General features: G+C 40.5%; 2 non-coding genes across 2 annotated transcripts; one reads left to right on the forward strand and one right to left on the reverse strand.

Annotated features, from left to right (window-relative positions):
- Positions 1-283: 283 nt before the first annotated feature.
- Positions 284-355, forward strand: TRNAH-GUG (transfer RNA histidin (anticodon GUG)). The gene has a single exon. It is a non-coding gene; the product is annotated as a tRNA-His (tRNA).
- A 5,868-nt stretch (positions 356-6,223) lies between these two features.
- On the reverse strand, positions 6,224-6,295 carry TRNAH-GUG (transfer RNA histidin (anticodon GUG)). The gene has a single exon. It is a non-coding gene; the product is annotated as a tRNA-His (tRNA).
- Between the last annotated feature and the right edge of the window lie 6,869 nt (positions 6,296-13,164).

Here is a 13,164-nt window from a genome sequence, read left to right on the forward strand (position 1 = left end):
AGGTCCTAAGTATTTTGCATCCGAACACGGCCCTTGACCCGCCACAGCAGGCCGAAGGACTTCCCCCCCGCACCGCTACGCTGCTGCGGTCAAAAGCAGCAAGATCGCTCCTGCGCCACCACAGCCCTCGCGCGCGACGGCCGCTGCCCCTCGGCCGTGGAGCTGCGCCGCCGCTCGCCGGGGGCCGCAGGGCCGCCCCAGGCGGGGAGCCGGCCCGCGCTCGGCGGCAGTGCCTGCACGGCTCCGGCAGAGGGGACGGCAAACGCGACAGGCCGCGCGGCTGGCCGTGATCGTATAGTGGTTAGTACTCTGCGTTGTGGCCGCAGCAACCTCGGTTCGAACCCGAGTCACGGCACGGGGGACAGAGCGGCGTTTTCGCTCCCGTGCTCAGGGGCTCGGCACCGGGGACAGGCGGCTGGGGACATCCCAACGCTCGCTCTGCAGCAGCCTCAGTATCTGGATCGCAGGACGAAAAAATAGAGGACGGAAGCAGTGGCAATACAGCGACGCCATGTTAGCTCGCKGCTAGAATAAGCCGGTTGAGGCTTTTTAGCGTCTTTTTTAGTCTACTTTTGTGTGATTTCATATCGTTCGCACAGACGTTGTACTACATCTTACATGGGACAAAATTTTCATTGACTTTAYGCTGCCAGCTTTTTAACTTATCTCCTTCCTCTCTCCCAGGGAAATTTCTTTTTTTTTCTCTGAATTGCCCACAAAGATGCCTCATCGTAAAGGAATATCCCAGAAGAATTTAAGAGGAAAGAGCAGCAAAGAAGGCATGAAATTACACGCAATTATTACGATTTTTTTCTGAATCTTTGTTCTAAGAATGATGTGCTGTGAGGCCAGTAATCAACAGCAGTAAACAAGAGGCATCAGCTCCAGGTCTGAAATTTGATGAAAGAGATGTAAAATATTTCTGGGAATGCCGTAAAATGTTTGCGGAGAGAGGGTGATGTGACTGGGATGATTCTGACGAGGGGAGGAAAATGGTCCAACATGTCTGTCTCTTTGGCTCAGCATTCTTCATGTTTCCACTGTTTTGTGAATGTGTCTATTTACTGGCAGGGGAAGGTTAGGAGTTAGTAGTCATCCAATACGGGGCTGGGGTGGAAAGGAGGTTGGCTGAAATACAGAAAGAAATACATTTTCAAGAAACACTGTGAAGTGCCTACATACAGGCACTTTATTTATTGAGAAGACCATACAGGGAAGTTTTACTTCTAGTATGTTGTTAATAGAAGAGGCTTAAAAACTTGTTCATGAACTTTATTCTATTCTAGTTCCATCATAAGGCATCCATACATCTTGGCACATAGACTGACTACCATTCAGGGAAAAAAAAAAGGAGAGAGAGAGGAAACATAGGTTAAAAAAAGAAGAAGGGAACAGATATTCCTTTAAGGGAAAGTTTCCCCTAATGAAAATGATGTCTGTCCTTCTGAGGTCAAACCTCAATCAGATGTCCAGACACAGCCTTCCCAGCTCTTGGCAAACTTTCTCCAGGTGTCTGTCTAGGGTTCAGTAAGGAAGCAAGACTATCTTGAACCTGTTAAGATGAAAAGGAATTGCTTTTAAAGCAGGACTTGTATAACTATGAAGACCAGCAGGGAATATTTAATTCTATTAAACCCATCTCTCAATGAACAAGAAATGAGAAGGACAGTATGGTGAAACAAAGTAGTACAATAGCCAGTCAARCAACCTCAAATCTCTTCTCTGTCTCCCTGGAAAAGGAGGGAGACATATAACCTCCCTCATGGTTTTGATATTAGTCATTCTGGAGTTCTTCTGTATTTTTTTTTTCAGTCAAATTTACTTCTCACACACAACTTCAAATCATATTTCTAAAGAGAATTTCCCATAATATACTAGATTTCTCGCTCTTGCTTTAGATAAATGATTCAGACTTTTCTGTCTGAAGTCCAACAGTAAAACACTAATTTACTCCATGTGGTTTTAATACAAATGCCTTCATGTTTATATCATAAAGATGTTTTCTACTCTATGCCAGTACAAAGGTCAGTACACCTTCTCGCTTCAGCTGTACAGCAAATAATAACAGCTTTGCAGATCCCAGAATAAATACATCTTTCTGTGCCAGAGTTTTCTAAAGCGATTAGACAGACCTGCCATGCCAAACAAATTAGTGGGAAAATTATGGAGAACTAAAGAGGAGTTTTTGATGCTCTTATCAAAGAATGAGACAAAATTTATTATTGAAAGGAGCAATGAATTAGGAGCCTGGAGCAACAACATCTAAACTGAGGATGCAGCGATCCACGAGAACAAAACAACCAGAAGTTGTGCGGTGGGGGTCCTGCTGGAATTTAGCCAAATCTAAACTTTTATTTTAATTAATTAACCTTTAATTTTTAATTTAATTGAAAGAGATAACAGGGAAAAAACCTCAGGCATGCAATAAGCCCAGGCCTCTATTGTTTTACAAATGACAGTTGTGTAAAGCATCACACCCTATCACTGTTTTGTATTTTTACATCCATTTAGCATTGGATAAAAAACAATGTGAGATGAAAGGATATGGAATATGATGACTACTGTATATAAATGCCCAAATGCCTAAGACAGAATTCAAGAGAGGAAGAAGACAGAAAACAAAAAAGAGCGAGGTAAAATATTATTCAGACTGGTTCAGGACATTTGAACCAGTTTGGGGGTTTGTGCTGAACTCTCGATCAAGCAGTGAAACCAAGCCCTACTCGGCAGTTCCAAATGTACTGCAGAAAGCTCTGGGTTTGAAATATGAGCCAAAGCTCAACCCAAAGCAATGCAAGTTGAAAGGTTCAAAAATGCATTGCACTCTTCAAATGCGTGTTGGTCTAGCTCTCTCTATTGCTGTGAGGAACTGCTGGAGCAGCCACACAGTTTCACTTAGAGAGCAATACAGGTTTTCTTTTAAGAAACACTGAAAACAGATGATGGAAACAGCTGTGGAACAGCAGTATCGGGCATTGCTTATGCACTTATGTTTGCACAACAGGCTCAGGAGTATTCCCTCCCTGCCAAATTTTTCCCAATTCCTACCCATCCTGCAATAATGCCCTGTAAACTCAGAGCTGAATTCCCAGGAGTAAAATCATCCCACCTGTGAATGAATTCCTAGCATTCTTCGCTAAAGCTCAACCAGCTATTTAAGCTTTCAGGAGTTCTCTTTACCACAGAAGATCTCTTTTCAAAGAGTCTTCTTGATCAGGGCCCCTTGAAAGGTTTTCAGAGGAGACCTATAAAATATTTAATACAAGCTGCAGTCCTGTAAAGAGAATGAAAAGCAGAATTAACTTGATTTGATGACTGCAGATTCAAAACAGCCACTGCTTTCCACTCTGCTCAGCACATGATATGAATGTCATATAGAGTATAGAAAACTCTGCTGTATTCATGAAAAATTTTGGAAAAAAAGAAATCTACATTAGCTGCAATTATCTTTAAAGTTATCTTTTGGTTCCCTCTTCAATAGCTAGGTGTTTTCTCCCATAACTTAAAACCACCTACAGTTTTAACCTTAATCAAAAACTAATGTTAAAGAACAATAACAAGAAATAAATCTGTCTTCTCAAGAACCATTGGTGCATACATTCCATTAGTTTCAGTGCCAAGATGTGAATTAGGCAGGTTAGGGATATGAAGATAGGCAGATTAATGAGTTAAAGATTTTGCATTCTGCACAAAATGTGTCATGTATGAGAACAACTGCAGGCAGAAAAGGATGCAGAAGAACTGCTGGGAGAGGCAACCACTCTCTCTTCCTGTCTCACTTTTAAAATATTATTCTTCTTTAGTTCCCACCAGATTAGCTCACTTCTTAAAGGCAGAGAAGGCTGCAAAAGTGAGCTCTTCCCTCTGGCTGTCAAAGTAGTCTTAGTCAAAATTTTCAGAGCTTCTGGTGCTTCAGAGAGTCAGTAAAAGGTTTATGTAAAATCAGATCCTTACTAATATTTTCAACATGTTTTCAGCGTATTATTGGTAAATTATGGTTACCAACTGAAAAAAATATTATCTGGACATGTCTGCTAAGAATGAAGAGCCACATACTTCATAAAAACACATGCAGTTCTTGGTGCAATTCAAGGTTCAAAATTGGTTCCAGGACTATATCTCTGAGTTTCCTGCTCTGCAGTCTTGCTCTCCTTGGAAACTGTTTTGTACAATTTTCTTTTATTTTTCCCTACTGAGTTGGGAAAAGCCATAAATATTTGCTCAGGAAGCAGAATGCTGGGAGCCACCTACCTTATTATGTTTATATTCCAAAATTCAGTCAGCTTTTAGCTTTGACTGTCTTATGGGAAAAACATATATAGTTGCAGAGGGAGTCGGTAAGAAAGATATTATCTGCCCACAATATTGTTGCTATCACTTTATAGTTCTAGCTTTGAATTTTAAGTTATCAGTATCCTATATAAAAAGGCATCCACAGGAAATGGAACGATCACTTTTTGACGCAGGTCATGGTCAAAAAAAGAACATTTTTGCTTTGTCTAGTGTCCTTGTAACAGGGTAATACAACTTTTCCAATCTTTAGCTTCGGATAAACACTGGTAGAGGAATATATACAAGGAAGTAGCAGGGAGCTTTAAAGTTTAACACGGGTGAACCTGAAGAGTTTTGGCATCCTTTGGATAATGCAAGAGCAGAGTAGTTTCTGGCATGGCAATTTTTGGACTTCAGTTCTAGGACTTCAGTCACTAGGATGCTTTAAAAATGCCTGTGAGATGTTGTTTTGATATTCAGTGATGGAATCTTTGGCGTTTATAAAATCTAACAGAGCAAATGACATTTATGAGAGATTTCAGCAGGGACAGAGTATGAAAGATCAGCTTCCTCTCTTTTACGCTAAAGAATGTTTTTTTAATTGCTTTCTTTAGAGAAATCAGTCATGTCTAGCTTACCAATTAGATCAAGAAGGCAAGAGCTAATTACTCTGATATTCTCCTAAAAGGCTGAGTCAGAAGAGGCCTTTCCAATCAAGGGGAAAATAGTCAGATATTTTTAAGCAATACAACAGAAAAAGTCTTGAGTCTGAAGGAAGTGAAAGGATGTCAAGAGTCAGCCAGCCCACCATGCTGACACTGGGATGCCCAAGTCTGCAGGCTTCAGGGGGGAGATCTCAACCATCTTTCCAAGACTGCAGGGCTGCAAGGCTTATGTTCTCCTGGCAATGGTGCAAAGAGAGTTTTGTATCATTTTCTTACCAGGTAAGGCAGTAAATACAGTTTCTGCCTCACTCCAGAGAGAAAAGCAACTCTGTGAAAAGCAGGGCCCATGATACGAAGACTGAATCTGCCAGAGCCTGGCCAAGACATAATCCATTACGTACAGGACTGATATCACAGCAAACGCGAATGCAACCATGAAAGAAAAATAGTGCCTGCTCTTGAACTGACTCCTTATGTATTTAAAAGACCAATTACTGGAAACTCCATACAGTAGCATCCAAATAATCAGAAAAACTCCATGATAAGGAGCTTTTATCAATCTAGTTGTTACCCACTGAGTAATTTTATTGTTAATTTATCATCCATTACACAAACTACCATTAATTACTGTAGTGTAATTTATAAAATTGAAATGGTCATTTTAGATGTCTTCATTCTGAGAATCTGAGCTTTTATTACTCCATGATGCAGGACAGCTAAATTACATACAGTTCCTATCACAGAAACAAATGGTTTCCTGGAAGCACTAACAAGTAACTGTTCCTCTTGTCTGTCACCATCAAAATCTTCCTGCTAACAACAGTTTATGCCTGGTTAAGCTGGCTTTCCACATCTAGCATTATCACATTTCCAAGCAATACAGGCTGATAGCTTTATTAGTGTACACATATATACACATTTATATGTATAWGTACACGCATTTTTATATATATGCATGCACATACTTATATATGTATGTATGTACATATACTGACAAAGATCAAAACTTTCACTGCTCAGTGCAGATCTGAAGTAGCTGGAATTAATAAAAATTATATGTTCACTATGTCAGTGTTTATCACAATATCCATAAACATTTAAATAAAAAAATCACACTTGCAACAAGATTGCTGAACTAATACTAGTGACACATACTAGCTTAGCAAAATCTTCTTGTGAAAGCTGCAGAGCCTATAATTATTTGTCATGTTACTATGAAGCAACACTAATAGTTATTTTTGATACGTGATCTGTAATTACATTTCTTCAAAACATGCATCTTCTCCTGCCGTGACTCGGATTCGAACCGAGGTTGCTGCGGCCACAACGCAGAGTACTAACCACTATACGATCACGGCAAGCTAACTGAAATCTGTGAAAAGTGACAATTTTTTTCCCCAGCTGTTGCCCAAAATCTTATACAAGTGGTGCCACCTACAGTTTGCACTGTTTCAGCAGCAGCTGATTCCAGACATTTTTACAAGCAGTTACACATTACAGTTTCCTCAAAATTGCTTCCAGACTTAGTTTTCCTTTCTATTAATGACCCATGTTTATCCTGATTCCCTAAAAACAGTCTCGAGAGAGCTATAACAACACTTCTCCTGTCCCTCAAATCTTATCAGAGAGAGCATTTTTCTTTTCCTATTTCACTACTGTGGGGAACGGGAGGTCATAATCAGAAAAAAGTCTAGCAATGTACCAAATGGTAAGATTTAGGCAAAAGAACAGAATCTACTTAATCGTAAACCGCATTCACTCAGTCAGACCAAATATAATACATTTCAAAAGCAATTCTTTGTATTAATGGACATCTCCTCCTCACCGCTGTAATAAGCCCAGAACATAAAAACCACCTCTGTGTGAATTTGCATTATCTTCTGTGGAAGGAGGTGGCCAGATACTACAGATGAGGTCCAGGGAAGGAGTACATACCATCTATCAATTAAGACAATCAGTTAGCATCACACTGAGGCAACTGCAGAGAACCTCCTGCCTGTTGTCAGCTGTCTTTATGTACCTGTTTACTGTCTTTATCTACTTAACTATCAGTTGCAGAACTATTAGCTCAAGTACATGAAGAGTATTCAAGAAGGCACATCAGCAAGACAAAATTCTCAGTCTTCTGTGAAATAAGAGCTCCAAAAGAAATCAAACAGTACAATGTAGGGAAAGATAATCTTTATTTATATAAATGGAAAAAGAGAACAATAAGGCAAGGTCTAGAGCATGCAAGCCCTAGGGCACACAAGCTCTGCCCTGAAAACACAGCTTGTTTTTTTTTTTCTCACACTCACCCTCCACACAGTTATTTAATTAAAAAACCTGTGAACCTGCCTTGCAAATCTGACCTGACCAACAGCCTGCTGCAGCACAGTGCACCACTAATACTCCAAAGAAGGGGAAAGACATACAAAGAGACTTTCTAAGCTGCCTTAAACCAAATCATTCAAATGTCTTCAGTCAGCATGCTGCTGTGCAGATTTATGGTGAGTGGAGGTCTGCATGGTGGGGATCAATCCATAAGGAGAGTCCATGAAAGACATTCAACTGAGACTTTTGAAGGCAAGCGCACAAAACAAGTCAAAGGCAGAGGCTCCTTGCACTGAGCTCTAGAAGGAGAAGACAGGATCAGGTCTGGAGCCTGGTATGCAGTTGAGGTCAAACTAGTCCCTCTGTGCTTAGTTTAGTTGCTGCCTTACAATCCTATTATGGTTAGAATAATTAGGCACTACTACATAAATAGTCAAAAGGAATAAGGAGGTGCTAGGACTCTTCCCCCCCTGCTCCATCCTTGCTTGTCAGTTCTCATGCCATGGTTGTTGTGAAAGCAGATTTCAGAGCGTTGAGCTACTGAATCTCCTAGCAAGGAAGAAGGAATGGAAAAAGCAATGCCCTGGCAGCATAGTTTTATTCATTATACTCTGAAAAGCGCCCTTAAAGCCATCACACATGTTGTCAGCCATAAAAGGTCACAGCCTGGGAAGCCCTTTCCACCTTCCAACTTTAAAGAAGTATCTGAGGAGTTTCACAATGATTGCCTGTTCTGGATAGATGCTTCAATGCACTATGTCCTGTGATACTCACTGGTACTCCAAAGACCTTGATCATATATGGTGGAAATAAACCAGGTAAGTATTTATCAGCCACTGTCAGGACAGGGTATCAAGTGCTTTCTATTAATGAAAACTCTCTTTCTATTGAAAAAAAAAATGTATCTCCTGGAAAACCCTGAAGACTGCTGTTTAGAAAGAAGAGTGGTAAGCGCAGGCTGAACTCAGCTGGAAGGGTCTTACAGAGATACGCCAGCACCATCACCCAGCTACCTGTAGGTGCACACGCACACTTTTGGAAGATCACACTGCTTGGCATTGCACACATGCCACATGGACAGGCAGAACAGTCCTGGAAGAAAACCAATTCTGTAGTAACTTCTGTGAATTTTCTTGTTTTTGTTAGTCCTGCATAACTAGATCTTTAAGCATATTTACTTCGTTCCTATGCTCAGGAGCTTAAGTGACCTTAGTTTTTCTGTTTCAACTCTTCTTATGATTGAATACTTCATCTGAAATAACAGCAGCAACTTCAATTTTATGTTTGAGTTCCTCTGAACATCCAGATTTACTGCCCAAAGCTGGAGAAAACCCAGTAAACATTACAGACACTGTGTTCTGGGCAGCACCCCCTTTCAAAAAAAGGAAATTAAATTAAAATTACTGAAGGACTTCTTGGGGTGCTTTATAGCATGGTACCCAAGAGGTGAAGGAGTTTTTAAACGTTGTCTTACAAACAATCAATACATTTTTTGCAGCTATGAGGAAACAGACAATCCTTTCAACTTCTGGGACCTTTGTCTTTTGGTGGTGCAGTGTCATCTCCCACAGAAATTATATGGGTGCCTTATCTTTTACAGCACTGACATAGCCTTGTTAGTTTCCCATGAAAATTTATCATGTGATTGTTTTAAATCCAGACCTCAGAGAGACAAAAAAACACTTCCAGTTGCGTGTTGTAGAGAGCCCGGAACATCTTGTAAGGCATTGTTTTGCTAACAATGCATTACAATTACATTGTTTTTATTTCATATCCATCTATATGTGAGCATAAAATACAAGTTACATAAACAAACATTGCAAATTTAATCAATATAGATCAGCCCACATACCTTTGAGATGATACAACAAGGAATAAAAACAGAGTAGCAGATGATCCTTTTATTAATTGTACTACATTTGTATCACTTTCCACCCAGCTTCTGTGCAAGTTACCATTATCTGCATTATTAATTCTTTCTTCATTTTTATTCATCTTTTTTTACTGTTTTTTTTTCCTCCTGCAGGATGTTAGCAGATGTGTTGTACAGTACTTGCACAGTCATTTCTTCCCAAAGAGTCTGCCCTTAAGCCCAACCTTGCAATCTTTACTCACCTTGGAAAACAGCTATCAGATTTTTACCCACATAATAGAAAAAAAGATTATAAATCTTTGCAGCTTCCTCATTTTTTGATAAAACTTTTTGTTTTTTGTTTTTACTGAAAATGATAATTTATCAAAACAAAGATTTCTGAGTTAACAGAAGACTTCTCTTATCTAGGATTGAAGTTTTTCTTTTGCTCAAAAAGCAAAAAAAAAAAAAAAAACACAACTGTTTCCCTGTTTGTAAGTAATAAGACAGGGACAAGAGGTGTCAAGCAATACTGTTGCTAGGCCAAGGCAGCCCACACAAGAAGCAGCAGTAGATACAACACAGCTGCTGACAGCACATGCAAGTGTTTCCCAGCACTGGATGGTGAGGTCCACTCACCACCTGAGGACCTCAGTGCCACCTTTCCACATTAGGGCAAGCATTAGACATAACAGAATATATAGGAAATACTGATTGTTGTTTAGAAGCTTTGACTCCTTTCTGTTTTGTCTCAAGTATCCTTTCTGTTTTGTCTCAAGTATGGCATATAGCCTCTCAAAAATAACATTTTTAAGTGGAGAATGACTGAGAACTTACAAATGAAGTAATTCACGAATTAGAATAGTTAAGTGCATTCTTCAAATATAGGCACACACAGTACAAGATTTTATTTTTTTACTCTTCCAAACAATGTATATAAGAGACCAGACATGAATTGAGTGGTTGTTTCAAGTGAGGAGGGTTAATATAAGTCTAAGGATTGTTTTTTCTTTATCCTCCATAAATAAAAGCTTAATGTTCTATACAGAGACCAAAGAATAATCATCATGCTAAAAGAACAATTACATGAATCTTCACCTTTCATAAGGGATGTCATCTCATCATTTTCTTAACAGATTTAAGGTCACAGGCTGCCTTAGCAAAAATGGCAAAGCAAAAGAACAGCCAAGCAAAAACAGTCATTCACTTGATGCTGTTCCTCAATAGAGGGGGGAACTCGCATCTTCCCCGAAGATACCTCAGCTTCTTCCCTTGCACTGGCAGGAGGAGGTGGCCCACCATCCTGAAGGGAGGGTCAGGCAGGTGTCTGAGGGATTATCTTGGRTTTGTAAATCATATTAAGCTAGGGGCAAAAATATGGAGAGTTTAACAGCTTCCCCCACCTCCCCACATATAATGGCTTTTAGCACAAGTCATGAGTCAAGCTCTGGCCCTTTTGGACTTTTCAGTGCCTCACACTTCTTACAGACTTCACAATAGTCTCCAGCAATTTTGTTGAGGRAACAAAGGCAGATACAGGACTCGGGTTAAGACAAAGTCGTAACTCTTCTTATTGATCACAGAAGGCTGTTTTCTGAAGGTGCCAGACCTTGGTCTATGAGGAACAAGGCAGCTTTTGCCTCTAGGATACAGCCTGCCTGAGGAAAGTACTCCCAGCTCTTCCGCTGCTCTCAGCCTGCAAGCGGCATCTCCGATTCCACACGGAGCTACTGGAGAGAGTCCAGCAGAGGGCTACGAAGATGGTCAGAGGGCTGGAGCACCTGCCCTGTGAGGAACGGCTGCGAGAGCTGGGCCTCTTCAGCCTGGGGAAGAGAAGACTGAGGGGGGATCTGATCAATGCATACAAGCACCTGAAGGGAGGGTGTCAAGGGGACGGGGACAAACTCTTTTCAGCTGTCCCATGTGACAGGACAAGAGGCAATGGGCGGAAACTGAACCACAGGCAGTTCTGCCTGACCGTGAGGGGGAATTTCTTCCCTGTGAGAGTGACAGAGCACTGGCACAGGTTGCCCAGAGAGGTTGTGGAGTCTCCTTCTCTGGAGATCTTCAAGTCCCGTCTGGATGCAACCCTGTCTGACATGCTCTCGGTGACCCTGCTTGAGCAGGGAGGTTGGACTAGATGATCTCCAGAGGTCCCTTCCAACCTTACTGATTCTATGATATACACCAGAATACTTAAAGGCATCTCCCTGCAAAGGAGATTCCTCTCCCCACCTCCTTTTTCRCTACAGCCTTAAAACATCAGTTAAAGATAAACATAGAAGCAGGCAAATAGATTACTGCACGAGAATGTGTATGTGTGTCTAATGGAGTAATTATCTTTCTATATTTTTCTACTCTAAAACCACTGGCAATTACTTTTCMTATTTAAAATGTGAGTAAACTTAAGTAAATTGGGAAGACACTTCAAAAATTTCAGCCTTGAAGATTAATGGGTCAGAAAGTTATAACTTGCAGAACAAAATAGAGCTGCTTATGTGCTCTTAGCTAGAGCAGATGCCACAGCTACCCAAATCTATCATACCAATACATACAGTAGRAATCCTGTTTTGCAGCATTCAGACTTGAAGTCAACTCAAGTTTTATCCTGTTAGCTGATACATAGTAGTGAAACAGAAAACCTAGTATGGCTGACAACCTAAATCAACCATTCCTASACTACAAAATACTCAAGAGTATCTGAATATTTAAGAGAAATGTAAAATGAATTTCTGAAATTCATTTCATTGATGCAAATGTATAATTTAATACCATTTAGATCATACAGGCTACCTGCCGGAATTACGTAAAATTTTTCAGGTCAGTAAAGTGGAATTAAATATTCTTTAAGTTTTCAGCTTTCATTTTCCAATCCAACACCTGAGATATCTGATTTCAAACTTGAAACTACTTAAAAGGCTTAGGGGAAGTGCTTGCATTGCCCAGCTAGAGCTTTATGGACTTTAGAGAAAACAGTGCTTTAGTGTATTAAGGTATTAAAACTGATGTTGGTTTTGGATAGTATTTCTGGGATTGTCACCTGCATCTTATGGGTTTTGGTACAGATGCAGTCAGTGATACAGAGTACTTTGCATCAGATGTTGCAAAAGCTGCTTTTAGAGCTATGCCAAGCTGTTCAGCTCTGTGCTTCTCCCTTGCTCCTACCAGGGAAAGCTCTCCCTTGTGCATATGCCAGTGAATCCAGAAGTCCAGTTTGACCTCGGAAGTGGTATGGTCCAGCTTCCCACCAGAGCAGGAAGAATTACTGCATCCTGCAGAGCTCTCCTCGCTCTAGTTTCCAAACACAAAGAGTTTTGGGAGAGGTTGGATGAGGTCAGTGTACTGCTATTTGTAGTCCTCARTTAGCTCTACCCCTTCCCCCATACACACTGAGCACTCACCAAGGACACTTGAACACTAAGCTGCAGCAAGAGTGAGGTATAATTCTACTAAATGGGAAATAGCCTAATTGCATCYGACACTTGCTTTTTCCTAAGGCCACCGTGACCAAGGTTCTACTTCAAATATCCCTAGGATTGCAATACAGATTTATTGACACACCACATAGCTTCAGCAGCCCTCCCTCTGCTATACCATGACTATCTTGCATCACAGACACACTATCTCTCTCCCTCCCCCCACCTTCTTACTCTATCATAAAATTGAYGACATGAAGAGGAAAAGCAAAGCCAGCCTTGTTTGAAATAGAAAGAAGTATCCCTTTTCATAGGGCAGGGACAGAACTCAAGCTGAAATACACAAATTTTCCCATTTATATATGTAAAGTTATATAAGCGCAACATGACATTGGCATTAAACATCATCTTTGAGTCCAGTTTTCTGCTTCTTGGGGTGTTTCAGTAGAATCTGCAAAATTATGACTTACATATAGGTCAGAGATCAGATTTTTCTTCAYATAACCCCTCCCAAGCCATAAGGAGCCCCTGAGAATGAATATTTTGTCTAAATTCAGAAGACTGAGAAAGAGGCTTGAGCTCAAGAGACACTAAAAGTTACCATCCTATTCTGTTGAAATCTCTCAGCACCACCAGTGAAGTTCCA

The sequence above is a fragment of the Rhea americana genome, unplaced genomic scaffold, assembly GCF_003343005.1.
Source record: "Rhea americana isolate MKP2758 unplaced genomic scaffold, rheAme1 scaffold_320, whole genome shotgun sequence".
Classification (NCBI taxonomy): Eukaryota; Metazoa; Chordata; class Aves; order Rheiformes; family Rheidae; genus Rhea; species Rhea americana.